The sequence below is a fragment of the Chroicocephalus ridibundus genome, chromosome 1, assembly GCF_963924245.1.
Source record: "Chroicocephalus ridibundus chromosome 1, bChrRid1.1, whole genome shotgun sequence".
Classification (NCBI taxonomy): Eukaryota; Metazoa; Chordata; class Aves; order Charadriiformes; family Laridae; genus Chroicocephalus; species Chroicocephalus ridibundus.
This window is the reverse complement of record NC_086284.1, coordinates 175,719,196-175,740,284: the sequence shown is the minus strand read 5'-3', so window position 1 is coordinate 175,740,284 and position 21,089 is coordinate 175,719,196.

Genomic DNA, 21,089 nt, shown 5'->3' with positions numbered 1-21,089 from the left:
CTCAGCTATTTAATTTAAAGTTAGCTTGCCTACCTCAACATTATGTTGCAGTCTCATCTATGATGCCAGTGTAGATGTGTACATCTCAGGTCTCCAACATTCATGGTCAGTTTTGGTTTGTCAAGAAACTGTTATAAAAGAATCCGCAGTGAAAGAACTGTCTCAAAAATTTCTTCTTTCATTTCTGTTTTTCCTTGCACAAAGGGTAGTCTTGTATTTTCAGTCTGCATAGCCTCAGGCAATTGATGCAGTACAGAATAATACTCTTCTATTGAGAAAAGAATTACTATGAGAGGTATTGGAGAGCTCTGTAACCTCAGAGAGCATCAGAAAGTCAGTGCTTCACAGAGGCATCGCAAAACTCCCCATTATCCAGGTATTGCAAAGCCACGGTTACACCTCTGCAAGGAAACCTTCTTAATATTTACTGAATATCGGTCCAGGCTTTTCAGGAAGGACACAAGCTCAGAATCATATCTGTAACTTAAACCTCAGAACCTGAGAATGGATTTAAGCATATCAAGATCCATTACCTGCATGTTTTCTAGCCATATTAGTAGATGTAGCCCTGCTTCTGCTCTAGCTTGAAGTCTTTTTGCTCTTGGGGGACTTCTGCCCTCCTTCCTTTTTCAGTGACTTGCACATCTCTGGCTGGGGGCAAGGGGAGGGCAAGGTGTCCAACTTCACTGCTGTTAAGTACTGGCTTTGTGCATCTACTGACTTTGGCTGATTAGGCACATGCTCATCAGGAAACCATCTGTGTCCTGAAAGCCCAACAGGGATTTGTGGACCATGCCTTCAGGCTTACTGCCTAGCATTGTTGGTGCTGCCATCAAAACTGGCTCAAAACCAGCTTGGGCAAAAAAAACCCCCGCTATGTGACCACCTGTGACCATTGTAGACACTGTGAGGATTAGTGGGGTGTTGTTTCAGCCAGTTTCACTCTGGGAGGGTAGATAACTTTGTATAGCGCTCTTCCAGATGACTTGCAGCTCTTCGCCGTTTCTGTCCCTGGCAGGTACACCTTAGCCTTGATACATCTCTCTTAAGACTTTGCTTTTTTTATTTCTTATAACTAAACTCTAGAGCACACTATGAGATTGCAGAGGATTATCCTATTTCTTTTCCGTTTGTCTTTTCTTCCTTTTCCCCAGTTCCCAAAGCCTTCTGGTTAGCATTTTGAATTTATACCTTTATATATCTTAGTTTGAACATTATTGGATTTAGGCTGCATTTCTCTTTTGCAGCCTTCTGAAGTCACACCAATAACACCTTATTCATTATATCATGAAACACAACAATTGAATGACATTCTTATTTGATTGACAGCTGTCTTAGCATTGTATAAAAGCTTAATCTGGCAGTAAAATACTTCTGATTAATTCATTGTCCCTACCCTGTATTCCCACCATTAGTTTTACAGGGACTTCTACTGTGGGGTCTTCATCAAGGACCTCTTTGGGAAAGTGTACAGACTGAGGTGTCTTGCAATGATTAACCCTTAGCCTTTGCACAGTCTCAGACTCTTCCCCTCTCTTTGTGTGAGCTCCTGAGGTCGATTCATCTTCTGAGCAATCATTTGTATTTATTCGACGCAAAGTATCTGCCTACTGGTCACCTGCAGATGAACCTGGAATGTCCCTGACTCTTAAAATCATTGTCCTTCTCCAGCTGCAGCAAACAGGGATTTTCTTCCTCTGTCATCACCTACAGCCATTCTCTGTCAGGGACACCAGATTCACACCCTTTCCCAGCTCTGTGAGAATCCCACTGCAGTCCTTCTGACACACTTACCAGTCAGTACTGTCAGTATAGGAACACTTGGTAAAGTTTTTAACTTATTGTAGATTTTTTTTAAAGTATGTTTTTAGAACAATCTATCACCAAACTGCCATAGGGCTCTTTGTACCCAAAGCTCTAGTTTGCCTTTCGCTGCCCTGGCCAGTGCCAAGTTCTGTGGCCACAGTGGCAAGGCAGAAATGATGTGTTGAGGCAGCTGCTTGCACGCTTTTGGTCCATGAGGCAACCCCCAGCACCAATAGCAGTCCCGTGCTCTGTTGTCAGCTCTAACAGGACTTAGACATGCAGATGTCCATCCCAGGCTCCAGGACAGACTTTCATACCTGTCCACTTGCTTAGTTCCCTTACGGGCCTATCCTAACTGTTTTCTTCCACATCTCTTAGTCCATAGGAAGGTTGCTCCCATGGGAGAATGGTGCACAGAGGTGCACATCTTCTGTGAGAAGCTGACAGCCCAGTTAAGGACAAAGTCCTAACAAGGAGCTAAAATAGATAGGGAGAGTCCTTACTGAGTCTACAAATGTCCTGAAATGTCAGTTCCCATCATTGCTCCATGCCAAAGCCGGAAGGGTTCTTTTTCTCCACCCTCCATTACAGGGCCCAAGAGCCCAACACCCTGATTGAACAGACTGTCGCTTGCTATCCAGATGTTCGCCCACTCCTGGGCAGGGACATAGGAAAATGTTTCATGTAGCAGAAACCTTAGCAGTTCCTGCACATTCCTGAAAGCTTGTAATGAGGCTGAGACTCATGAAAACACACCCAGCTCTCACACCATGGGAGCTGAAGTGAGGGCATAAAATGCCAGAGCAGCTTTACTGTGAATGAGGAGGTACACCAAGCCTGGTCTAGAAAAGCATGTCCCATAATCATTCTGGCACTACAACAATTAAGAAGTTTGGCAAAGCCCACCTTGGCTGCACACTCTGGAAGTACGGTGGAAGCCATAGGCAGGCAGTAGTATGCCAAGGAGACAGCCTGGCAGTCTCCTCCTTATGCACAAAGCCCAATATTTCTTTCATCTCCCCCTTCCATCAATAGCTGTCATCACCTTCATCAGACGAGCTACTAAAGTCCACAGATCATTCACGGTGATTCAAGTCCATGCCCTCTCTTATCAGAACTGATCACTCTCCTTTTCTTGTCTAGTCAACATGTACAGAGATCAGCAGAGAAATCAAATGTTTCTTTCAGATGCTGCTTTCTGGATAATATGTTCAGAACAGGAATATTAATTCACAGATCTTGTCCAGAGGAAGGACTTCAAGGGAAGTGGATTAGTAGACTATATTCTATAAAGACTAGGAGGTTTAAAGAGTCTACAAACATAGACTTGTGTTATTTATTTTCTGCTTAGAATCTGCTCCACATGGGATCCTCTCTTAGGCTTGCTCTGGACCTATTTCCATGCCTCAGATAGAGGACCATGCAGAAGGACAGAAAACACCAGGTTCTGCAGTGAAGGACAGCTCTGAGAACTTTGACCAGGGCACACAGGCCCTCGTTTTGATAGAGGTGCCAGGTTGGTATACTATGTATTTCACCAAGAATGATCAGGTTCCTGTCACAAGAGGTTAATGATCAACTAAATCTGTGAAATCTTTGCATCTTTACAACCACATTTTTCTGTCCTTCCTTCAGTGCCGGCAATACCTCCTCCACGTGCTGATGGGGTACTCCTCAGCTTTCTTCTTGTGTCCCTAGATCCTCACCATCCTGCGCCTGTAGACTGTAAGTGAGCAGCCACACCTATTGCGCTGCTGCAAGCGTGTCCAAACTGAGGGGGGGCCACACCACAGTGATGGGGTAAGTGTGGGAGTGTCCATTGCTTGAAAATGGATACTTCCAGCTGAAGCCCTAGATTTTGAAGACTAAATATTAGAGGGTGTGCGGCCCTTATTCCTGAATCTTCATTCCTGCCCTGGAGGACACAGCAGACTAAAGTAATTTATAAATCTTGTTTTGTTTCCAAACAAATCCTAGTGCTTTAAGCACGCTTCTTATTTGTCATATTACTTTAAGAAGAAAAAGACTGTCTTTACGTTCCCTGTACACCTTTCAGCATTTTGCCTAGTCCAAGCAGGAATGCTAGTATTTATATTCTCTATATATTCACAGAGTATTCTGTGGCCAGAGGGTCTATGTATTATTGTTATTTTTGGTCCAGCTTTCAGGGCCTGCATATTGCCAACAGCTTTTTTTTTTTTTTTTTTTGTAAGGAGACAGTAAAAACTTTGCATTTGACAACATGTCTGTGTCTCTTGACTCAGTGCACTTTTGGAAAGCCCTCTCCTCTGGTATTCACACTATATCATCCTCCACCACAAGACAATTTAAAATAAGATATTTCCAGTCCTGCCAGCTTTCTCTAAACAAAGCCTGTGAGTTGAGAATGAGCTCAGTATACGCATGACGTGTATTGTCACAGGCATGCCAATGGGAGGGGAGCTATTAGGGTAATTTAGGATATCTTAGGACACTTTGGGGAGAACCGTGGATCTCTCCCTGTCCTCCAGCTGGCCTTCCTTCAGGGATCTGTCCCCCTTTTCCATTCATTTCAACAATGCACTTTAACCCTCAGACCATCAGTCTTACCAGGCCCTGAATAAAACACTGAAACAAAGTCCCTGGACAGCATGGTTTCCTGTTTCTGCTGCTGTCACGGAGGAATGGGGTGAGGAGGCAAAAGCAGAAAGAAATACTCCGTGAGGTGGCAGTTTGAGCTGCATCTGCCACTGGAAGAGCCAATGGATGCCCTCTAGCAAAGCTACAATAGGGGTTCTGATGCCTTAGGAAGCTGCATCAAAGCTGGCCCTGAACCTGGTAAGGACAAATGTGACATTCTCGCATCTTTAGAATGTATAAACTCTGTATTTATTGAAGATATGAGTCAGTTAATGTGAATAAAATCTGCGTGAGAATACAGGCCCTGGTAAAAAGGGCTAAACAGACACTGTTTGAAAAGTCACCTAAATGAATAACAGAGGAACCTGAAATTCTTATTTGGAAGTGTCTATATAGTATCATTTAAATGACACTTAAATATCACTAACCATAGTACCATATGGTACCATTGTACTATATTTTAGAATCATTCAGGTGCATAATTCCCTTTAATATCACAGACTATGAGGCACACAAATATCTTTGCAATTTGTGCACAAGGTCTCAAATTTATATTAGCTCTGAAACTAGAGCTTTGACTTGTGGTTCTGTTGTTGTGAATTTTTATTCACAGGCTGCCTGTCTTTACCAAAAAGTTTGTCCACCAGTTGCTAGCTTTTTCTATGTTTAAGCGTTTTGAACAGTTTTGTTTGTCCTCAGTGTAACTAACCTCATAGATGGATTATTAGGCTTGCAGAATTTGTTTACATTTATAAATCTTTTCTCTCATAGCTGAAACATTTGTTGAGGGGAGAGGGAGGTTTCTGCTGAAAAACTCTCTTTCTTTATATAAAATGTTAGAAGGAGGCCATACGCCCTGGCTAGGCTGGCATGAACCAGTGTATGGCTGCACATGCAGTACACACTGTACTTTTTTGGGTAATTTTCTTAATCTCTCCCAGCCTCTGCTCCTTTTATACCGACAAACTTTAATAAGCTGAAAGAGCCTGTGAAGGCTGGAACTTTCAAACCAAAAATGCAGTGCTTGAAAAGAAACAGAATGATCTCATCCATCCCTAATTTTTAGTGCCTTTTCTATGCCTAGTAGACAGCTTTACTTTTATAAAACTTGAATCCTTGTCAGCCTTGAAAATACTACTTATTGACTTTAAGTCGCTTGTATTTACTTTAAGCAATTGCCTGTTGTATATGTCCATGCACAATAAATTTCCAAACAAAGTGTCAAGTATTTTTTTACGTTGATCAAGAGATCTAATTTCAATGTTGAGCTATTCTCCAACTGCACACAAGTGAAGGAGAAGTTTTTCAACGTACTGTGTACAGTTTTGCACTCCTATACATCCGACATTAGCATAATGCACACAGAGAGTGGCTTTTGTGATTGTTGATCCTGGACATTTCAAGGGCCCCCCAGGCTCTAGTCAAAAAGTCTACTTTTGATTCTGATGGGAGAAAAGTGCTTCCTTCTCTGGCAGCAGGCTGCCAAATTATGCATCCCATGCTGGCTCTTTCCTGACTGGCACTGCATAATAGCTGTGGTAAAGATTTTAGTCTTTACCTCTAAAGCCAATTTGGCATGAAAGATTGATAAGCAGATGACTCAAAAGCAAATGTAGTATTTCATAAGATAACATAATGCAGGAAGAGCTGCTGAGTGTTTTCCCCTTTTGCACAGTAAATGAACTAACTAGCCGAATGCATTGTTAGGTATCTGTTAAAGGGCTTTTGTTTTCCCATAAATAACCCCTGCAAGTTTGGAAAATGAAATCAGCCGTCACAAGCAGGCTTTTGGAAATGTCACCGGAGCTGAATGCAGTCAGCATGCTCAAGAAATCATTTGTCATGATTCAGTCAATGGGCCAGAGCGAAAATGTAAAGAAGGACTGCAGCAGAACAAAACAGCTTCAAGTTCCATGCATACAACGAGTTCAAAACATGATCAATCCAGCAACAATTAAATATTTATAGTGACCTGTATATTAAAGAAAAAATAATTACTGAAGTGGGAAGAGCATTATATTTATCAAAATAAGCAGAGCAGAGCTGCAGCCAGAGACGTAGGCAGCAGCAGGAAATTGCTGGACTACCTCTGTAGGTACCTTCCAGTGCTGTGGATCCAACGCTGGACTAGGTCCCTGATTCATTGAAGTACTTAAGCATGTGTTTCATTCCCAGCGAGTTCAAAGAGACTTAATCTTGTTCTTAAAGTAAGCATCTGCTTAAATGTTTAGCTGAATGAGGGCCTACTACCTTGATCCCATTTTTATTGGAAACATCCACTGGCTTCCATGACTGCAGAATTAGACTCTTAAATAGGACTCACAGAACTGTGGACCTGGGCCTTAATCCATCACCTATTTCGCACTAAGGATTCTTCCTGAGTAGAGGACGTCCTGGCCATCAGCAATACATATTGCATATTTATCCAGCCTTGGGATAGTTAATGGATCAAGGAATATCCTTACATGAAATCTTCTCAGCTGATTAGGATGATAGACCATGACTCAGCAGAGTGCTTGAGCATGACTACAGAAGACAGGGTAATGGGCACATTATATTGAGGCAATGGGCACAAACTTGAGCAAAGGAAGTTGCACCTAAACATGAGGAGGAACTTCTTTACTTTGAGGGTGGCAGAGCACTGGAACAGGTTGCCCAGAGAGGTGGCGGAGTCTCCAACTCTGGAGACATTCCAAACCCACCTGGACGCGTTCCTGTGCAGCCTGCTCTAGGTGACCCTGCTCTGGCAGGGGGGTTGGACTAGATGATCTCCAGAGGTCCCTTCCAACCCTATGATTCTATGATTCTGTGATTCTAAGATGGATAATGAAATGAGGTTGGTGTTGGTCTGGGGATGCTATGAGTAAGTAACACGGTTCCCAGTTACTCCCAGTCTGTTTTGCCACGTGCAAGATACAGCTACCAGAATATGATCAGGTGGACCAAGGTCATAAGGCTCATGGGGTCACGGAGCAAGAGAAGCTCTCATGTTTTGCAAAGATGCAGACCAAGGGCCGCGCTGCAGGGGCGCGCGAGGTGGAAGCGGTTGTGAAAGTGTCACGCTCAGCACACAAGATCTGTCAGGTCTATGAGTAGCCCCATTAAAGTCAGTGAGAACGAAAGACACGCTTTGCTCTGCAGAGATGGGATTACTCATGCGCCTAAAATTAAACATGTGGTTAAGTGCTTTGCTGAATCAGGGCCAGAGAGATGGAAAATGAGCACTGCCAGTACTGATTCTCTCCCATCCTCTTTTCCACACAGCTGCCTGCTGACGCCTGCCGACTCGTTTTGTAAATAAGTACTGTAGCTATAGTACTTTATTAATTACTAAAAGAAACTGGGCCGTATCCAAACTCCTGGCCTCACTGAGGTTCTGCTTAAGACAAAACCTCCGTTAATGCCAACTTAAGATTTGACTCCATGATCATAAAAATGGGATTCTGTAGCGTAAGAATGGAGCTCTTCCTAATACAATGGATGGAGATGAGGTTCCCTGTGGCAGAACCAAAGTAGTGGGAAAGTATAACTGGCAGACAAGTCCAACGGAAAGGTAAATTTTCTATTGGGAAATGTACAGTAGAGAGCTTTTTCTGCACTTTTGTGTGCACTTAATCGGTTAACTTGTCAAATCTTTTTGCAGGAATTGGCTTTCATTTTACCATAAATAACTCTTACAATATCTGAGAAAATGACATACGTTTGTGCACAGCAGATTTATTATTAACACATTTGCTCATTTAACAGGTCTGGTAATAATTATTAATTTGATTCATCATACAAAAGATTTGTGGTCACATCAAATTGTTTCTTTGATTTTCAAACCAAAAATGCAAGCCAGAGTGTGGAATCTCTGTGTGAATCGGGGAAAATGTCATATGTGTGTGTTCAACATAAAAGACTGTTCGTATGACAAGCATCTGGAATTTATGTTACATAAATTTGGTAAATTACCATATTCTTACATTTTCTTACCACTTTCAGAATGCTGTTACAACAGTTATAGTCAACCTTTTCTAGAATAGGCTATATTTCCTCTGCCCACGTAAACATCCCATGAGAAAGCAATTGAGATAAAGTGTATCATATAAGAATAGAAGCGGTACTACAGGTATTAGAGCTTAATGAACTGTGTGTTTTATTTTTGTGTAAATTATAAAGCTATAGATTTTCTGATAAACACACATGATAGGGCTTTGTTATGCATTTTATTGCCTTTGGAAATGTGGGCATTTGGTCTTTCTAATTGAAAAAGGCAGTACAAAATAGACAAGATCTAAACCTTTAGAAGTGTTGTCTTCCCCTTTCACAGTGCAACTAAGTTTAAAAGATTTTAATACTGCATAGCGTGTGGTTTGTTCTGTTAAGCTAAATCAATATTAGAGTTGAGACTGAGGAATTCTGAGAATTTTTGCACAAGTCGTTTAACTTATCTGTTTCTCCACCTGTCAGTGGAGAAATAAAATAGTGTGTTAAACTAATAACTGCCTTTGAACCAATGCAGTAAAATGGAGTTAGAATTATAAAAAGCCTAAAAGATTAGATGAAAAGTTATATGTAAGTACAAATGATGATATATAATATATATTAAATCTAGTATATAGTAGCCAATATATTAAATATGTTATTATTAATAATGATACAATTCATAAATGCACAACAATCCTTGGAAAACATGGTGTTCTTCATTACTGCCAGTAGCTCTGGATGGACAAGAGAAGATGCTCCAGCCACTTGCTTTTTAACAGAGAAAGTGAGTTGCCAGGCTGGACACTTATCAGTAAGGTTTTGCTAGACACAGACTAAATCCAGCAAACGGAGAACTGGACACATACTTCTGCCATGCTCCAGAGGTCCATAAAGCCTCAACAACCATACTCCAATGTTCAACTCCTCCTTTCTTGGTTCTTTCCTTGATAATCGTCATGGAAAGAACAACCCTAGACAGTTGGTCAGGGTTGGTTTTTGTCAATCCTCACATATTAAATGCACTGATGTTATGTCTGTGGTGTTTTAGGTATAAGGGAGATGTGCACATGCCATACACATCGGAAAAGAATTAATGGCCCTTCACAAAAGGAGAGCACAGCTCTCACGATGTTCACATCTCACAAGAGCCACTTTTAGTCAGCTGCTGTGCCCATACTTACATTACACAATGCTGCCCAGTTGAAATTTGAACATGGAGAAGAGCAGATCCGTGTTAAGCTTCTTGCCTCTAACTGGTAGCTGAGCAACTCGGTGGCTGAAACTCAAAAGGGCTGCTGTCTATCAGACCTCCCTGTGGAAGGCCAGACCTGGGAGCTGGTGTTTGCTTTCTTTGGCTGTCAAAAAATCACCTTAAGCTGAGCTCAAGTAAAATGCATTTAAAAAAATACCCATATTTTTTGCTGCATTGCTGTTTATGGGGGAATAAAGACTCTTCAGGGAATGCGATCCAGGAGAGATGGCAGAGGCTTTTGTATGAGTGTGTGTGACTAAACTAATATTAAAGTGACAATAACTTCTATATGACCAGCTTACTGTGATATTTGGGTGGATAAGCTGAAAGGCATGGAGGACATAAAAAGGAACAATGCTGCACTGTGCCGAGCAGGAAGGGAAGCCCAGGCGTATCCCAGGGGAAGCACTGACCTGTGACAGTTTACGTCTGGCACTGGACTATGTCATTTTTCTCTGCCTACATCACCATCATCTTCACTCCCACTTGCCCTAACCCTTTTACAGTGCTGGTATGATGATCTGAGAACAGCTCTTGCAGTCCTGTGCAGGGATGCCCCAAAGCGGGTAGGACAGGACCAGTGTGCCGTGGGAGGTGAGGTGTCACACTGGGCGAAAATCTACTGTACAGGGGCCAGGAGCGAGAAGCCTGAATGATTTCCCCTTCCCACCAGGGAAGACTGGAAGCTGAAGTACCACTATCTATCAACTCTTAGAATGGTTTCAAGAAGATAAGGTCCCTCTGTCTAATGTAGCTACAGAAGCCATTGAGCCTGCAAGTCAGACAGGTCGTGTCAATTAAGAATGACCGAGTTTCACTGGACTGTCTGAGACGATGGGTGTGCTCTGAACTATGCTGGAAGGCAACCACAAGTCACATGGCTCTGCTTGGGAAAACTGCCCGTGGAACAGTGAGATTAATTTTGGTCCAAAAAATGAAGTTCCGATAGTTTGGATTGGTATCTCACAGAGACAGTCTGGCCTCTGCCTGTGGCACCTTCAGCCTACCCAGTAGCAGGTGCTGAGCTGAGGGGTCTCAAAGCTGGATTCAAGTAATAGAAATAAATACACTTTCATGGCTGGTCATTTTCGCTTCCTGATGAAGGGAGAGCAACACAAGAGAAGGAAGCATGAGGTAAGAACCACGAAGAAAGCCTGGGGGGATGATTTGTTATGGTTTAGGATCATATGAGAAGACTTGAAAGAGTGTCAACAAAATCTGGGTGCAGTAAAAGTGCATCCTTGCAGAAGGTCTTAAAACAGGCAACAAAACAATAGCAAGAGTTCGTGTGGTCTAGACCAATGGCCAAATATAGGAAACCGCAGTGTTTGCTTGCTCGAGCAGAAGTTGGCAGAGAGGAAGTGCCTGAGAGTGGAAACTCGCTGTGACGGCCAAGTGATGTCCAGCAGGGACCCAGACGCTTCCTCACATAGCACCAGGAACTGTGTGGGCGACCCTGGCTCTGTGTGCTTAAGGGTGGATCAGGAAAGATGCCAGCAGTGAAAGGAGCATCTCTGGGGGAGTGTATGTGAGGGGAGAAAAGCAGAGTGGCAGGAGGGAAAGTCAGAGCGAGACACCACTATCCATTCTGCAGCTCCCATCACACAGAGCAGTCTGTAAGAGCAATTGGGAACTGAAAACAGCTTGTCCTGCAAATGACCTTATGAGGAAGAGCAGCTGAGTAAGGGCTCTGTCAGTCAAGGAAAACACAAGTCCTTGGGTTTAGAAAGCAATGTGAGTCTGTAGGTGCTCACCCCTGGAGCACCTTCACTCAGTGATGATGAGGAACATCTGAGGGTCGTGCTGACCACGGGCCAGAGTGATCCACCCGCACACGACTTCAGCTGAGCGCAGACGTCTGAGGAAAGAGCAACCCTTCCCTGAGACCGCGTACTGAAGGGCAGAAGCAGTCTAACAGCTGCCTGGGGCTGAATGGAAGGAATCACTAGGTAGACCAGCACAAGAAAAACTTATAGCACATGCTTTTTTGGTAAAAACTGCCATATTGAGGAAAACATGAAATATGTAACCTTCTTGTACGAATTTTAGGTGATGCTGCTTTTCCCAGAATATGCGGTTAATCTAATGGTATAACTTCTAGTCGTCTTCTGTGAGTGGGCTGAGGGGCTGGAAGGCTACAGCGTACGATCTGTCAGAACACCCCTGCAGAAAAGCATTGCCTTTTTTGATTGCCGCTAGCAGCTTAGTCTTTCCTGAAACCTTGTGCGGCAGAAGCATTTGGTGTTTTGCCAAACAAAAAAGGAACGGGTGTTATACCCAAACTGCTTGGAAGAATTTACCTCTCTTTGTGTTTCATGCATACCTCCACCGTGTACCCAGAGTGCCATGGAGGAGAAAGCAAAATCTGTATGCAAGTCAGAGAGGAGACTGACACTGAAAAGTGGTGGAAGCTGTCTGGATTTGGCTGAAAAATCAGGATGAAAATGGAGATGGGCACTTGTAGCCAGTCCTGTGCCAGCCAGCAGTGATAATGAAGGAGAGACCACCAAAGGGCAGCATTTTCCTAATAGTTTATCATATTGTTTCTAAGAGCTGCTTCCCTGACATCGCTACATCACAATTCAGATATCTGAAAGTGGCAGTTGTGAAAACGGCACTGAGAGCCTGTAGATGTCAGTCAACACAGGAGTGCTCAGTGCTGGCCTCTTCTCTCGTGGTAGGACACAGTGGAAAGGTCACAGAGTCTGGAGAAGATACGTAAAGTCCCCCGACTAACACTGTGAAGTTCGAGCAATGGAAAGCCCCATTGATCAATATTTTATACTTCAATGTGATGAAGTGTAGAAGTGTGATTAATGGGACAATTAAATTCCTTTGCTTCCAGTGGAGACCTAAACCTGCATTTGGGTTGTTTTTTTTTTCAGTACTATAATTTTTAGCTAGTTTAAAGGTACTCCCTAATTTCGTTTTGAGCTTTTATCCCGATTTTACAGTGGTACGGTGAAAAATTATGTCACATTGTCAGCAAAAACTATTAGATTGTGATCCTTTAATCACCCATATTGAGCATTAAGGCCCTGATTCAGCGGTGCATTTCAGCATGCGCTGAATTTTAATTACGTGTGAAGACCATTGTTATTCAGAAAAGTGTTTAGGCGTGTGCTTGTATGTTTTGCTGAACTGAAGCTTGAGAGCAATAAGAAGGCATCTGGCACTTACCTAAGAGCAATCAAGGGTGAGTCATAGCAGTGAAACCGAAGCTGTGACCACAGAGAGTTATTACATCGCGCAGTCTCCCGACCCTGCACTTCAATAATCAGGGAAGGGAAAGATCTGCTTATCCCAGTCTTCAGACTCCTGAAGTGTCTTTTTTGCAGGTTGAAACCACATTATTTTGCCAGGCCCCTTTCATTTCTTGTCAGTCGAGGATGATGAATATGGGAATGTTTTTTTTTCATTGCGTTTTCCACAGGACAGATAATTCCCAGCACGCGATGGTGACTGTTGAACAAACTCCCGCTGTAAAACCAATTGAAAGGCTCCCATTGATTCTAAGGAAAGCTGTACTGGGCCCTGGGTGAGTCACTGCATGGGCAGCTCCGGTCTCAGCACTTCTTGTCTTGCCTCTGTAACGTGGCAGCAGATCAAGGTCTCCCAGCCAGTGACTAACAAATGCTTAGATCGGAGAATCACTTCCCGACCCGAAAGTCTGCTGACAGCAGGCTGCTGCCTCTTTCTAGCTGTTTCTTTCTTTCTAGCTGTTGCAGTCGTCAGTGCGAGCTGCCCCAGGTACCCCCAGGATGGCAGAACTGTCCCTAACATCACCTGGCACAGCCGCTGGGCTGGACTTTGCCCTGGATGCTGAGCACCGTACCTGGATGCGAGGCACCACTGCTCCGCTTGCCTTAGCTGTGATGCTTAGGGAAGAATTTAACCCCTTGCCAAGTCAGAGTAATAAATGAGGTTACTCCCCAACTGATTATCAGCTGTTTTACCTGCAGTGCCCAGGACTGTTTAACTCTTACTATGACTGATTAAAAAACATAATGGAAAATTGATTTTTTTCTGCTTTATAGGGGGAAAATCAATGCAGATTAAGAACTGGATAAACAGTGAAAGGGAAGAAATATGACTGCAAATTCCACTGGACCCAAACCCAAAAACAAGAGTATATGTTCTAAACTGCAGGAACGCACACTTTCTAAAGCCTCCTGAGTCTCTACACTGGTAAAATAATCTCAAACAAACTTGAAAGCAGATTGAAAATAGATGGGGTGTCTCTAAGTGAAAAGAGACAGTTATCCTCTGCACCTGCTAACAAACACAGTCCCTTTTTGTTATGAAATGTCTCTAACTTAAAATACCGCCTGAAAGTAAACTCCTTCATCAATTCATCACGAATTCTTCAAAGACATTTTGGAAGTCTCTTTAAGCCATCGGCTTTATTGTAGCTTTATTTAGGATTTGAGGAGAGAGAATGCTGCAATCAGAAAGAAAGAAAGACAGACAGGCAGAGGAAATGATTACGTTTCAGTCCCTGTGATTTAGAAAGAATAACATGCTTCTTTCTTGATCTGTTGTATTATATACTTACAGAATAAGCTTTGACAATGTGGCATTGAACTGTAGCTCTCTACTGAAGTGATATCATCCTGCATTGTGTACCGGGGACTTCTGGACCTGGGACTTCTGTGCCCTTCCTGGAATGCCATCCTCCCGCTGCTTTTGGATTAATCACTGCATGCTCCCCTCTGTACCTTTCCAGCAGAAGTGATTAATGCAAAGGGTAGGCAGCCATGCCCTCACCCCTGTGTAGTCACTTCTCTTCATTTAGAATAAAGGTTAGTTTTGACAGCAATACTAGTGGTTTTTTATGTTATTCTTTTTCTGTGCTATTTTTAAGTTCCTCAGACTCTTTCAAACAAACCTAGGTGAGTTTTCCTCCTTTCTCAAGTTGGGCAGCCACACAGATTTATTCCTCATGGAGAAAAAGGTTGTTGCTGCAGTGCAGTGCTCTGGGCATTTAAGAACTTCTAAAAGTACAGCAGCAAGTAGCTACTTTTTCTGGCGGGATACGTTTTGGGATGAACAGCTGAGCTTGCTGTTCAGCTTTTTAGACCTTCTCAAACACTTCACTACTTCGCCTCGTAAGGAAAGTAGGCTGGGGAAAACGTTAGGCATTAGTTGTGGCAAAGAGCTTCCTGGCTCCATTTTGACAACAGGATTAAGAAAACACGATTTCTAATAGCTACACAGCAAATTAGGGATGTTTGACATCTGTTTCTGTAATTCTGAGCTCCCTAAATGCTCTCAAAAAATGTCCAGAAGCACTGGGGGTCTGTGATAGGAACACCAGAAGAAGCACCCCAAGAGGAATGTATCTGGGGACCCAGGTACTGGGTATAATGGGTACTGGCCCCAACCACAGCTGCCTGCTCAGTGTCTCAGGAAGCCCACACCAGCCCCCTGCTCCCCTTATTTTCCATCACATCCTCGGCACCGTGTATGTCTTTGTCTACCCATTGGCAAACTTTGAACATCAGAAAACTTATAAACTCAAACTAAACCATTTGGCTTAAGAAGCTGCAATAAAAGTGATCATTGGAGAATATGAATCAGATAAATGTGCTTTTTTGACAAGAGTTTATTTTTTCTACTGAAAAATAATTTACTATTCCATATGTTTTGCCACTGAAGGTTTTGCTTTTAGAATGCATGTTATAGACATTATCAGACATTTTCTATGATGCCTAGTTCAAATATATGCAAAAAGGAGACATTTTTTCTTTTTTGTGTAAATAGGGTTATAGCAGTTTCCCCACAGAGTGTATGGCAAAGGTGGAAAGAGATAAATTTACAGATATCCTACGTGAAACACTCAGCCAGCCTAACTGCTGTCTCTTTGTACCAAAGCCATGCTGACTTAAGTGAACTAAGGATTTGACTACGTTTACACAAAATCAGGCTCATGATTCAGTTCCTTTTTGCTGGTAAAGCTCTTGGGTTGCTCTCAACATTTTTGGAGTCTTGTTTGGTAGCTCTTTCGCCTGGCTGGTGCTGCTCTGTAGCCCCGGGGCAGGGCTTCTCTGGCGGTATTCATGACTAGTTTTTGTCAGGAATCTCTCAAAGTTAAAGAGAGCTTTTTTATTTAAGGAGAGTTGGAATTGCAAATAAAGAAACTTTCTCTTATCTGATTTCAGCTGTGACCAAGGGGGGGAAAAAAGAGAAAAAAAGTACTTTGCGGGTTGTTTGTGGGTTATTTGTACACATAGAGGATTGTGTCACAGGAACGTTTCAGCCAACTACCATCTGCTGCTGCCGCTGATGGAAACTGTCCAAATCAGCCCAAATTAGGCAAGTCCCTGAGACCAAACAGGATGAAGAATGAAGAATTTGCAGTCAGTTAAATGTTCAAAACGGCTTTCTAAGGTAGGTTGTTTTCTCCAAAGCCCCCCCGCTAAAATATGCTGCAACATACAACGGAGCAGTGTTGAGGGAGAGTCCAGGGAAAGAGGGATAACTCCGGGGTAACGGGAAAGAGTTTCCTGGAAACTGTTGAAATATGCACCATGCTCTGGATGGGTCTGTATGTTGTGGGTGCTGGGAAAGGGGTGGAGAGCCAGGAATCACTCGGGGATATGTATTTCAGGATGGACTGGTGAGAAATACTAGGCCAGAACAGGGGTGTTAGAGCCTTTAATAACACGAGACAACAAAGCAGACGTGGGAACCCACCCTTTGCAAACAGCGCTTCGCATGTGCATGTGATTAATGGCTGTGGTGAAGGGTTAGTGAATAACAGCCTGATGCCAAATGGATATCAATGGGATCAAACCATGCGTTTGGCAGATATAGGAAGGAGTATTCATTGTTGTACACGGAATAAAGGAGAGTGCGCAGCAACTCCCTGAACCCCTGGTAGAGCTCTGGCACGGGGACAAGAATCTGGCTGTAACCCTGTACAGCAAGGACCACGCATGTACACATGTGCACACAATTACATGGCATGAACGTAACAAGAGAAAATTGAATATAAAATATTACAGAAAGCCAATAATTCTGGTTTATATCTTTCTTTCTCCTTGAGGCAGAAAAGAACCTGGCTATTTTAAAATCTGGGATCTATTTACATAGCCAAATGTAATGCTCTTTCTTGTGCAAAATAGGTTAGGAAGGAATTTAAAATGTCAACATTCCCTAGACCTGTTTATCTCTTTTCATGCCTCTCTCTGTATTAAGTATTAAGAAATAGACACTAGATGATAGAAACTGTGACAGTTCTGCTGAAGCTATGACAAGTTATACCAGCTGCAAATATGATCCAGAATCTCTGACGAGGTACCTATGCTAGAAAATAGGGTTTTAACCACATGGTAGCTAGCATATGGGAAAATCCTTTTGTTGACAGAGCAGGTTGCATCTTCCAGTTGTTAGCAGATTCAGGAAACCAAATGAAAACTTTAACACAGAAAGTCAGTATTTTCCATGAGATGTATTCAGTAGTTTACCTTTGTTTTCCAAAAATTCCTAAGGGAAATGGAAAACACAACAGTTTTTTTTTACCAACTTTACCTATAAATTATAATGAAAAACAATCTCACGATCCTAAATTCTCTTAAAGGTTGCTAGGGACTGATCAAAGTCCCAGTTTGCTGTTACCAGTGCACAAAGACCTTGGAATAAATGGGCCAGTTTGGTGATGGTAAAGGTTATGGGGAGCTGGAGCTAGGTATATTTTCCCAAGCAAGCAAAGTAAGCAAACATTACTAGAAAAAATAAATTAAGGGAAGATGAAAGAAATGAAAATGCTGTTCCTTGGAAAACACGGAATTCTCTCCTCCGTGCCAATGTACCTGGGAGAAAAAAGTGCCTGATTAGGGTCTCCAAAGAATTTTATTTTTGGTGTGTACACTGGAGATTATAACCTTGACTTCATTGCATCCTATGGCACACACCAAGGTAGCTGGCATCCAGCATCTGTATGTAAAAGCCTGTGGCCAACCAATTGACTCACTGATCACAGAAAGTACACAGTTCTATATCTATCTGTTTGTGTGACACAGCAGAGGAGGAATCTGTGTCACCTGCATATCCTGAGTCACTGCAGTCAGTTAAAAGCTGTGGATGCTCCACTGAACTGATTAAACTTCTGCTACAAACCTTGTGTACAAAAAAGCCCTCAACCAATTCATGTTTTGTATTTTTCCATAGTTGCAACTAAAAGAAGCAATTGCCTTAGCTGTAAATCAAAGTAGCAATGTCTGTAATCCACTAAAAAAAAAAGTAGTAATATCTTGAATACACTAAAAATAAAATTTAATGTGACTTTATTACTGGCATGTGTTAATTATATTTTAAAGTTTGGAGGCAGAGGCCACCTGAGATTTCCATATAGGATTTCACGTATACTGAGAAGATATTTCTCAAACTGAGTGAGCAGAAGAGAAGAAATAATTTAGTTCCTGCTAATTTGGTTGCTGTTCCTGCTTTATTGTTCATTAGGAATCTAGAACTCCTTGACTATCCTCTCTGGACTTGTCTACATTACAGTACAAAACGTCATTTGGTTCCAACATTATTATGAAAAATCTAACTGAGTCTGTTTAGAGGGATTCAAAGGTTTGCTCCTTATAATAATTTTCCTTTGTTTATTTAACTCTTGAGAATTGTGCTTGTGCTGGTGTTAGATATGTTTCGGTAATGTTGACACGTTCTCTCTAAAATAAGAGTAATCATGGTTTTTCTGGCTTTACTTCATGCTTGTACAGCAGGAAGCCAAGATTGTACTGAAGTAAAGAAGTAAATTAGGTTATTCCATAGAAAATCTGCAGGGATTGAGGTGGAAATTACACTTGCATCTTTGGCTGGTTTTGCTCTGCCGTGGGACGAAGGTCTGATGTTGCTGCCATAGAGACGTATCATTTTTTGTCCAATTTTCACAGCCTGGATCCCAGGTTGTACATTTGAAGGACAAATGAAGTAGAAGGAGACAGATCTTGACTAAAATTAAACTGTCTTTCAACATCTGCACCACAGGGGAAATGTCAGTACCCTGAAAAGTAGAGGACTGATGGACAGCACGATGACTCACGTCTTTCTATGGGAAGGAAGATGACAAGAAACAGATTTTCAGCTGTTGATGAAGCTTTTCCATCTACTGGGCAATACATCTGCCAAGAAATGATGAGAGGCAGGATATGATATACCACTCGTACTCCCTTTCCTCCACCTGCATAAAATCCAGGCTGTTTGCCACAGGCTTCTTGGTTATGTTGCAGGCATCCATCTGTCAAGTAGGACTTTTCTCAGAATTAACGTCTTAGGCCAAATTAATCCCTGGGATAATTCCATTGTGTTTTGTCTAAGGAAATATCAATTACTGTGAACGGAAGGATGATCTCATGATGAAAGCAGATGAATGACTGGGAATCATGGCTGGGATCTCGGATACGTTCCTCTTCTGCTATAGAGTTCCTGTATGATCTAGATAAAGCGACACAGATGCCAGTTGCCTTGATTTCCACCTGTGTAAATTGAGGTTAATTATAATTTCCTTCCAGAGCCATCTTTTAGGGATGTGTATTTCTTTGAGCCGTTTTGATAAAAGGAACTACAAAAAAAGAAAACTGGTATATTGCTATTTTTATAAAGTATGAAAAAACAAACAGTAAAGAGGCTCATGTTCTGGGAGACGACAAGTTGACATATCTGCAATTAGTAAGTTTACACTGTCAACTTATTCTGAACAAGAAGGATTAAAAACTCTTTTTGATCTCACTTTGAGCTATCTCAAAGGACAAGGGAGATAAATATGTAAAGTAGACTAGGATTAGTCTAGAATGGGGTAACATTAAGAAAGTCATCCTTGAAACTTCAGAAGAGACTGAAAACTACCTTTTGCTGTGCCATTGCTCTTTTACTTCAAGCAGTAAGGGGCATACCACCAGAAATCAGTATATGAGTCAACAGTGCCCTACAGCAAATTAATTTACAGCGGCTACAGTATGGAAAACCAGAGCATCCTTCTGAGATCTGAGATGCACCATTATTTCCTGCTGCACATGGGTGAAGAGAACGCAAATAGTCAGTTTAGTAGATATTCCTAAATGGGAAGGCATCTGATGATGGAATTGGCAGAGGACAGCAAGACTAGTATGGAGACACCTAAAGTACTGGGTAGGAAAAAATCTCTCAGTTTTTCCATTGAATATCTGGAGCTTTTTATCACAGGAGGGCAGAACCTAATCTGACCGTTTTTTTCTTGACTATAACAGGATATTAAACCAAAAACTTTGCAGAAATGGTGGACATATATGTTAGACCTCATTCAAGAATTTAGCTGCAAGGAACTACACACTTTTCCTTACAATTTTTATCAGTGAACTTATTTTGGAGGTAGGTGACTATATAAACTAGTTTGTTTTCATAAAAATAATCAGCTAGGAGGGAGCTCCCTCAGCCCTCGTTACAAACGCTTTATAATTTAAAGCTCTTTACCAGAGCTGTCAGGGGTCACAACCTGCCCTTTTCTTTCTGATTTGGAGTAGTCATCTGATCCCAGATTGCACGAACTACCTGAATGTCCTAATTGCCAGTGTAGAAGCAATTACTCTTGCATACAAATGAATAAATGACTATTGTATACAAATGGAATCTTTTGGATGGGAAAATGTCCTGTCGCAGACGGCCTGATGTCGGCATAGTAACTTCAGGGCTATGACATTACAGCTCAAATCCATTCCCCAGGTTAGGCAAAGACACCTTGTGTCTCCTGTCTCCTTGGCTCAGGCTCCACTTGAAAGAGACTGGTCTGTGTTGTGTTGTTTTGCACACTCCTGTCTCAGGTCTCACAGGCACTGAGAGGCAAGAAAACGCTTGTTTTGGTAACAATGATACGGCTTCAGGATATGCTAAAGCTTTAAGTGACACGACAGGGTCTTTTTTTGGGTGGTTCTGAAAATATCGAGTGGCAGTCTAGATGCATAGGGACTTTAACTGTGTAGAATTAGGTGCTTTGAGACTTTAGGTTGTCTGATGTCAGCTGAACACGAAAGCCACACTGGCACCTAGATGTAAGGCATAGAAGAATTTTCTGAAGAAGGAGATATCCAAGCCCCTTCAAGAATTTAGGTTTTAGTCCTAAAATTTTTCATGAAATGTGCTATCACTTTTAATCACAGCCATCCATTTGGAGTAATCTCCTTTGAGATGTGCCCACCTGTGAGTTCTTCAAGTGCTCTTGCATGTTATGTGCATACGAGGAACTTCCCTATAACTATCTTTTTTCTTCCTAGAGGGAGTCCGTGTAATTAGATTAGGTCAAACTAAAATTGCATTCTTTTTTTTTTTTTTTTTTTCCCCTCTCTCTCTCTCTCCAGCTCTGCAGCAATACTCTAGCTCCACTGACTGATCTAAAGTAGGAACTGGTGCCTCCTGGAAATGTACTTCCTTAGGAAATGCGTTCAGTTAAAATCTCTTCCAA